Source organism: Corapipo altera, unplaced genomic scaffold, assembly GCF_003945725.1.
Source record: "Corapipo altera isolate COAL_440 unplaced genomic scaffold, ASM394572v1 150, whole genome shotgun sequence".
Classification (NCBI taxonomy): Eukaryota; Metazoa; Chordata; class Aves; order Passeriformes; family Pipridae; genus Corapipo; species Corapipo altera.
In genome coordinates this window covers 2,491,927-2,499,889 of record NW_020884941.1, presented here as the reverse complement: position 1 = coordinate 2,499,889, position 7,963 = coordinate 2,491,927, and the positions used below count along the sequence as shown (strand labels likewise).

At 45.3% G+C, this 7,963-nt stretch overlaps 1 protein-coding gene across 2 annotated transcripts in view; it reads left to right on the top strand.

Moving 5' to 3' along the window:
- CUNH12orf43 (chromosome unknown C12orf43 homolog) overlaps positions 1-7,327 on the top strand; it is a 32,568-nt gene extending 25,241 nt beyond the window's left edge. For both annotated transcript variants that reach the window (XR_003530645.1, XM_027661513.1), the window contains 4 exons: positions 961-1,090; positions 1,701-1,911; positions 6,320-6,517; positions 6,839-7,327. The gene's annotated coding sequence lies outside the window, so the exon portion shown is untranslated. The remainder of the gene's footprint in view (positions 1-960; positions 1,091-1,700; positions 1,912-6,319; positions 6,518-6,838) is intronic.
- Positions 7,328-7,963: the final 636 nt, after the last annotated feature.

The window sequence follows — 7,963 nt, the reverse complement described above, 5'->3', positions numbered from 1 at the left end:
GGCAGCTTCCCTGGCCTTTGTGCCACCCCCCAGCAGAGGAGTGTGACCATGGGGTCTATTTGAACGTTCCCAAGACTTGCAGGATGTTCTGGAGCTCCAGCTGAATTCTGTGGTAGAGCATTGAGTCTTAAGTGACTTTTTCACTCTGGTTTTGGCTTGCTGGGTACTTTGATATGCAAACACTAGTACCTTCATTTTAACTTGCTATGTTTATTGCTTAATTGATGAGCAAGAGGAGTGTTCCCACATAATTCAGGGGATTGCAGGCCTTGCCCCTCTGAGCCCGTGATTGAAGGATGTGATAAGGAATAGCCTTGGGTGTTGGTTCATGCTCAAAATCCCTGTCCTATCATCAACTGCCCTTTGCTTCCGATGAGCGCTCTGGGCAGGCTTGTGGTTCCCATTTATCATCTTCCTCCATCCCTTCTTGATACCAGTCCTGCTCTGAGGTTCTGCTCCCACTTATTGGGTGACTTCCTAAAACATCATCCCTGGCTCGGCTGGAGTCACTTAATGCAGTTCTCCAGTTCTGCAGTTCTCTTCTTATGACTACATTGTCTTTTCTGGTCTGAAATGATATGAATGAATCTATCTACTTTGAGGGGCTAAATTAGGGAATAACTGGTTGTGCACGCGTGGCCTCCATGCACGAGTGTCTCGTGCGAGTGATTCCTTGGAGGATTTAAAGGTGTTGTCTCAATGGAGGCTTCCTGGGGGCAGCTGCCTGTGTCTACACACTCCCATCAAACCTAAGCTTACAGGAGCCTGGTACAGCTGTCCCCAAACTGGGTAATGGCCCAAGACAATGCCACAGAGGACCTTGTCCTCTGTTTTCCCTTTGTGGGCACCGTCAGCCGTGCTCTCCAGGCTCCTGAGTCAGCAGGAGCAGGACAGGATCCTCCTCCCTCGGGGCACAGCCCGCTGGGGTGGGACTGGTGTAACTGTTGGCTTTTATTTCAGATATGGTCTGCACCCAGAGCACCATGTGGCCTCCCTGCAGGGCATTAACAAAGCTCAGATGGACCCAGAAGACTTTCTTTGCGTGGCTAAAAAGAAGTAACAATTCAGAGTTCACGTAAAAACATGTAATGTAAGAGATTTTCACATGAGCATTAATGTAAAAAGACATGTTTAGCTTCTAAATATTTTATTTTTGGTCATGCTCTCAATAGAGAAGAAATGAATGGTGAGCTTGGCATTGTCCTATCAATGTTTTGACATGCATTTCATTTGCTATCACATTTTCCTTTATTCCTCCCCTCTGCCCCTGCTAGACATGCCAACAATTACTGGCTGATAACAGTAATTGTCAATTCTAATTACCGTGTCCTACTGTGACATTATAGTTTCTGCATGATATGTCCTTATAATTCAATGACTTTGCAAACAGAGACAACAGATTGTGAAGCTCTTGCAATATGTGGCAGAGGAGACACTGTCACACTGTGTTACTTATTTCTGCCTCTCTTTGGCATGGTGATTTCTTTTACCTAAACTAAGATGGGAAAATATTAGCAGTGTTCTGTTTAAAAGATTGCCCAATCTATATTCTGTAAGTATATAAACCTGTTGAATGCTTGAGGGGAAATGGGGACACAGACCATTAAGTTTAAACAAAGGACAGCAAGATTTGTCAGTGGAAGTTGTAAAGAGAAGAAAGCACAGCAACAAATTATCTGTCTATATTGTGTGGTTTCAAGGATTCCTTATACACACAGAAGTCCTGACGATGCTGCTTCTGCTTGCCTTGGAGACCTTCAGCTGCAGAGGCCTTCTTTTGAAACCAGTGAACTCTGAAGTCTATAAACCCAGAAGTGAACATCTGTTTTTCTGCTGGGACCTCACTGAATGCTACAACTGGATGCCATGTGGAGAACTGAATATGGAAACCTTTCAAATACTAAGGAGAAGGTAAATATTCTCTGTCACCTTATCCTGAAAGGCTTTTTCCCTTGGTCTGTTAGAATTGTCCATTTTAAACTGCAGGACCCTGGGGAATTAGCAAAAGAACCAGCAAACTTACCCACTTTGATCTTGCCATTGTCTGGGACCTGCCAGGCTGTGCCACTGAATGGTTCAGCACTCCATTAAAGTATTTCAGATTCTTCAGTGCAGGAAAACCAGTGAGCTTTTCAGTGTTTCTTAAATGTTACAGATTTAAGGAATGGAGGGGATTCCTGCTGCAAATTAGCCAGTATCCCTATTTTACACCCTGGCACTAAGGATTGCAATATCCTATTTCCCAGTGCCGTGATGTGCAGTTGTGAGGTGATGAGAACAGTAGAGGCCAAAGGTGGAAGCTGCAGAGCTTTTACCAGTTAGATTCTAGTTCTAGTAGTAGAGCAAGAGCTCAGTTGCAGAGTCTGGCCATAATCCAATGTTCTCCTGAATTGTGCTCAAGGGTTGTGCCTTGAGAATGAATATTTGAAATAAGGGGTCTTGGGTTTCCTAACCCATCTTCATCTGTTACCAGTGCTTAGTATATGTTGATTTCCTGAATTGTAGCAATTTCCCAGGCCATGGCTTGGTCCTCAGGTCACTCTGATTAATGTGATCTTGGTAATGTGCAAGTGGAGACTTTTAAAATTCAGAGACACCGAGTGAGACCTGCTTGTTTTCCTCATGTTTGCAGTATTTGGTTCTGTATTTTTTCCCCTGCAGAACGTTTTTCCTTAGGTGTAATTAATCTGGTGGCTGAGCCCCCTCAAATTCAGTGTTTCTTGACAAGACATAAGCAGCTTTACAGCACTAATCTGGTCAGTTTAATAGCAAGCTCACAAACAACGTTACATTAACAAATCAGTTTGGATGCAGATTGGAAAAATATATCAGTAATCACAGGAAGTCTGATTTCTATTTTATTTTAATGGCAAGTTTAATAAAGACTATTTAAACATGTTCAACACTTTGTTTTCTCCTACTACACTTGAATATAACTCCAATGCATTTTAAAAAAATTATTTTCTTCTCCTGAAGTAGCAGACAGTGTGAAAATACAGTGACAGCTATTTTACAAAACTAGCTTCCCAGCATTCTCCAATATCCTTCTAGGCAAGGATGTCATGGGCTCCTCTAATGAAATTCTATTTTATTGGTAAATAATAGTCTGCCTTGATTAAGTGTTCCAAATTAATCCCTTCTGCCTTACATGTAATATTGAATTACTAATTAAATAGATTACTTACTAACACTGAAAACAACTGCATGAAAGTATAAATGGGTACACAATAGGAACATTACTCTTATATTTTACTCTTCCTGGTCTGTATTCTGCTTATTGCACTTGGGCAAAGCCCCAGTAAGGGACAGGAGAGTGCTGTGAACAGCATGGAAGGCAGAACAGGCTCCCAATGCCTGGCTTCTTGTATCAACACCATTTTTACCTCTGATGTTTTAATTTACTGAATAATATCTACTATTAAGTGTACATGATGAAAAATACAGTAATTTGCTGGGATAAAGCCAGTGTAATGTGGCTTCAAGGAGAATACAGGGAAGGGGAAAAAACCCTAAATGTATTTATGATAGAAGTGCTTCCAGAGGGAGCCTGTGTAGTTCCCTGAATAGGGTGGTAAAATTGCCATTGGCAAAAGAAACACAGAGAAACGGTTCTATTAATAATTCTTTACCATTTTAATGTTCTTCCTGCTGAGACTGCTAAATGCTTTACTGGCCTGAATGACATTAACATAATCCCCTCCTTGAAATGTGAGAGCTATTATGATAATGTTCACCCTCACTTCTGTTACTGGGGGGAAGAAAGCTACACAAGTACCAAAACTGGTGATTATTTGTGCTTTGGGAGCTCAGTCCCAAAAGGCAAACAGGAGTGTGAAAAATCTGAGATAATTGTCATTTATATGTTGTTTTTGTGGGGTTGGATTTCAGCGATTTGTGCAAACCCCGAGTGTCCCAGCGGGGAAGGACTCGCTCAAATACACGGTTTTAATGTTTCAAGTATATACCCATTTACATTCCAATTTAGTAGTTTTTGTTGTAAATATGCGATTGTAATTGAAAAATGTGATTTTACACAGAAGGAAGCTGGGTTTTTTCATTGGTGCCTCCTTCCATACTTTTAATAGTGCAACCAAAGCTTCCAGAGCCAAAAGGCTGCCTTTTGACTGAGACACTGGAGTAACTCCCCGGGTTTCTGCTTGCCACTATTTGCAGGTTTCAGTTGCATTTAGAAGGACAAATATTTTACTCTTTACATTTGTTAAACTTTGGGAGTCTCACTGAAACTAAGGAAGGTGTAACAACCATTAGGAACTGGGCTGGACGTAGAGCTTGGAGTCACAGTGAGATAATGGGTTTAAATTACAGGCTCTCTCTACATATTCCTCCACCTGTATGGGGAAGCAGGACTGTCCTCCTTCCCAGTCACCCATCGGTTCCCACCCACATTTATTCCCTGTTTTACCATCAGGATGAGGCTGGAGAGCAGGAGCAGCTCTGGAGTTGGGTTATGAAGGAGTTTCCCACTAGGTGGTAGTGAAGAGGATCCTGTCACACATATGGTCACTACAGTTTTAATTGTGTTTATCAAGGGTCCTACAAGCAAATAGCCCAGCGTAGCTCCCAGCTGTACAGTCAGAACTGGATCTCTTGATTTTTATTTTTTTTGCCTTCCCTTTCTGCTCATTTCCATGCTATTTGTTCCTCCCAAAACCAAGCAGGGTTGACAACTCTACCTGTCATGTCCTTTCCTGAAAGGTGAAGTGTCTACATGAAGCTACTCTGGTTCTTTCCACCTCCATTAGAACAGAATCAAGACATGGTTAGCTAAATGTCATCCTCTGACATTTAAACAACTTGGAGGTGAGGACTCTTTGTAGCCAGTACTTTCATCTGATTTTTCTCCACCACACTTGCCTCTGGGAGCTAACCTTCCAAATATAAAAATTAAAAAAAAAAAAAGGTTTTGTTTGCTCCTAGTTTTGAAATACCTTGACAGGTCTAAGGAGAGCATCAGCCTACATCAAAGGTTCCAGACAGAACAGGTATTTTGGAAGGACTTTGTAATGTCAGAGTAAACTGTCACTGAAATTCAGAGTAAAGCTCTCTTGTAGGTCCAAAGAAAGACTGTACAAAAGATAAGCTGAGGAAATTATCTGGGGAATGCAAGCAGTGCTCCAATTTGCAGTAAGAGCAGATGCTGGGTCTGCAAGGAGGAATAAATTTCTCCTGTGAATTCATCCCACTGCTATCCTGTAATGATAAAGCAAGCTTGAAAAGTCATTTAATAGTCTAGTCACAAAGCCTGAGATGCTGAAAGAAATCGTACTTTAATTGCTCATCAGCTATAAATCATTTGTGCCAAATTAATGTGCTGGAAATTTTGCAAGACTGAGAAACTGGAAGCTACTTCCATAAGGACACAAAGCAGGGATATTGTTTCATAGATACCAATATCAGTTTAACATCCAATTCTCAGGGAAAAAAAAAATTAAGGAAGGCTCTTTAGTGCCAAGACAAGGCTGAAGCCCTGATTTATCTTTCCCTGCAGTGGTTTAAAAGGACAGAGAGGTTCTTTTCTTCCTCTTACATTTACTGTGTTATAATCAATGAAAAGGGTAGCACAGACATTCCAGACACTTGGGTTTCCACCACAGCAGGGAGGATTCCAAATTATTTGGTCATTATCTAAGTGTTCCTGTAGATTTTGCTGCTGTGCTGAGGGAGAACAAAAGCAGGGAAGTTCTCTGTTGTGCAAGTCCTTCCCAGAGCCTGAGTATCTTTTACCTTTTGTGTGTATGTGGGAACTCCAGAATTTCCTCCAAAATGGACCGACTTGTCTGTGTACCCAGAGCTCCAGGTTCTGAGCATGGCTCCTCCTCTCTCCTTGCACCACATCCACCAAAGCTCTGTGTCCACTGAGCTGGGCACAGGGACTGTGTGTGGGGTGTAAGAGGAGGGGCAAAGATCAAATAGGGGAGGAAGTTTTGCAAGGTAGTCCAGCCTGAGCTGGATGAGAGGGAATGTTAGCATTCCTCACCCTCCCATCCTTCCAGCACACCCAGCTGCCAGGACTGACCCCAGCAGGGAGTCCATGAGCTGGCCAGTCACAGTACTTGGAGTGTTTCCACCTCGCAGCTGATAAATCCGATTCTCAAACAGATGTTGGTAAGTGGGTAAAGTGCTGATTATGTCAGGAGCACTAAGGTCGTCCCTGTCCACAAGGCCAAAGGGCCATGAAAATCAGAGGATTTGGATGCTGAAGTGACACAACCCAAATCACTTGTTTTTGAAGCACAAAATACAGGGGGAGAAGCCCTCTGAGTCCAGCACCATCTTAATGAAAGCACTGTTTAACTAGGACAGAAGAATCCCAGGCATCACCTCCACCAAGAGCAAGAGAACCTGTGTTGCACATGCAGCATCCTCCTGCTGCTGCATCCCAAAACCTCAGGTGGCTGGAACATGTTGCAGTTTCCTCTGTATTGATGGAGGAGCTGAGCTAGCAAGGATGAAGGGATCCACCCAGGACTACACAGCAGCTGCTGACAGAACAGAGGTGAAATGAGATTTCTTTATTTTTAATCCTCTGTCATGACCACACACCCTGCTAAGATTTTTCCATTTAACAGAATAAATGAGATGGACAGAATGAAATTAATTTATTCAATCCACTAACAGAAATAAACTAGAGTGGGCTCCAAATTGCATCTGGCATCCCTGAAGGTGCAATGAGAATGTCCTAATGTCCCATTAATTTTCTGAAGATTGTAGGAAAATTCTCTTAAAGGATAGAATTTCTCCATATTTTTTTTAAAAAAAAACAAATGCCTATTTTTACCAGACCCAGGCATTGTTCTTCTATTTATATTCCATGCAGTTACGTCATGTCCAACCGTATGTTCAAACTGGCTCTTGTCCCTCCCACGCTGGAAGGAACAATGAATGGGAATGCACAGCTGGACTGGGACAACTGATCCAAACTCCACAAAGCCCCACTTGCACAAACCGCTGCAAGTGAACTCCCGGGAGGTGGGAGCAGAACACACCACTTCTGCATTTGGCAAAAACAAGGAAGGACGGAGGGTTCGGCAGCAGAAACCGGGGAGAGGCAAGATCAGTGTAAATGTAGCAGTTCCCCTGCCTGGGACCTGTGCAGGTTTGATACAGGGCTGGTGATAACACAGAGCATGTAATTTTTATTTGGTCAAAGCACATGGAACGTTATTTTCCTTCTTTAAAAACCCACTTCGAGCATCTCATCCTACCGCTTTTACTTGGTTTCCAAGATCACAAATTCAAAAACACAGCAATCTCCAGAAATACCTGTGAATTTAATAAATTAAACCACCGGCGTGTAACTACCTTACCTGAATGGTGCATTTACAACCTCACCCTCCTTCAGAGGAACCCCACAAACCCCTTTGGAAGGTCACGGGCTGCTGCGGGATGCGGGAATCGGGCGGGAGGGGCCCGGTACCCCGAGCGGAGCGGGGTCACCCCCGGCCACCGGGAGGAGCCGAGACAGCCCCGCCAGCCCGGGGGAGCTGACCCTGGGCCGGGGGTCGCGGGGAGCAGCTTCTCCGGTGCCCGCTGCGGGAAAGGAGATGCCGGCTCGGGAGTAACCGCGGGCATCACCTCGGGCATCGCGGCTTCCCGCCGCAAGCCCGGGGAAGCCCCCAGCCTCAAAGCCGGAGGGAGCTCCGTCGCTCCCACCCGCTGCCCCCGCGGGTCCCGGTGTCCGCAGCGCACCCACCCGCCCGCCCGCGGGGCTCACCCCAAGAAGCGGCAGCGGCGCGGGCGGGCCCGACAACCAACGCGCCCCCTCCCGCCCCGCCGCCTCCCTCTGCTCCTCTGTCCCGTCCCACGGCGCCTGCGCGCGGCCGGCGGCGGCACGTGAGGGTGTTGTGGGCACGTGATCCCCCGCGCGCGGCCCGGGCCCCGCCCCCTCGTTGCCCCTCCCACCACCGGCGCGGCCCCGCCCCCGCCGTGCGCGAGCGCGGGC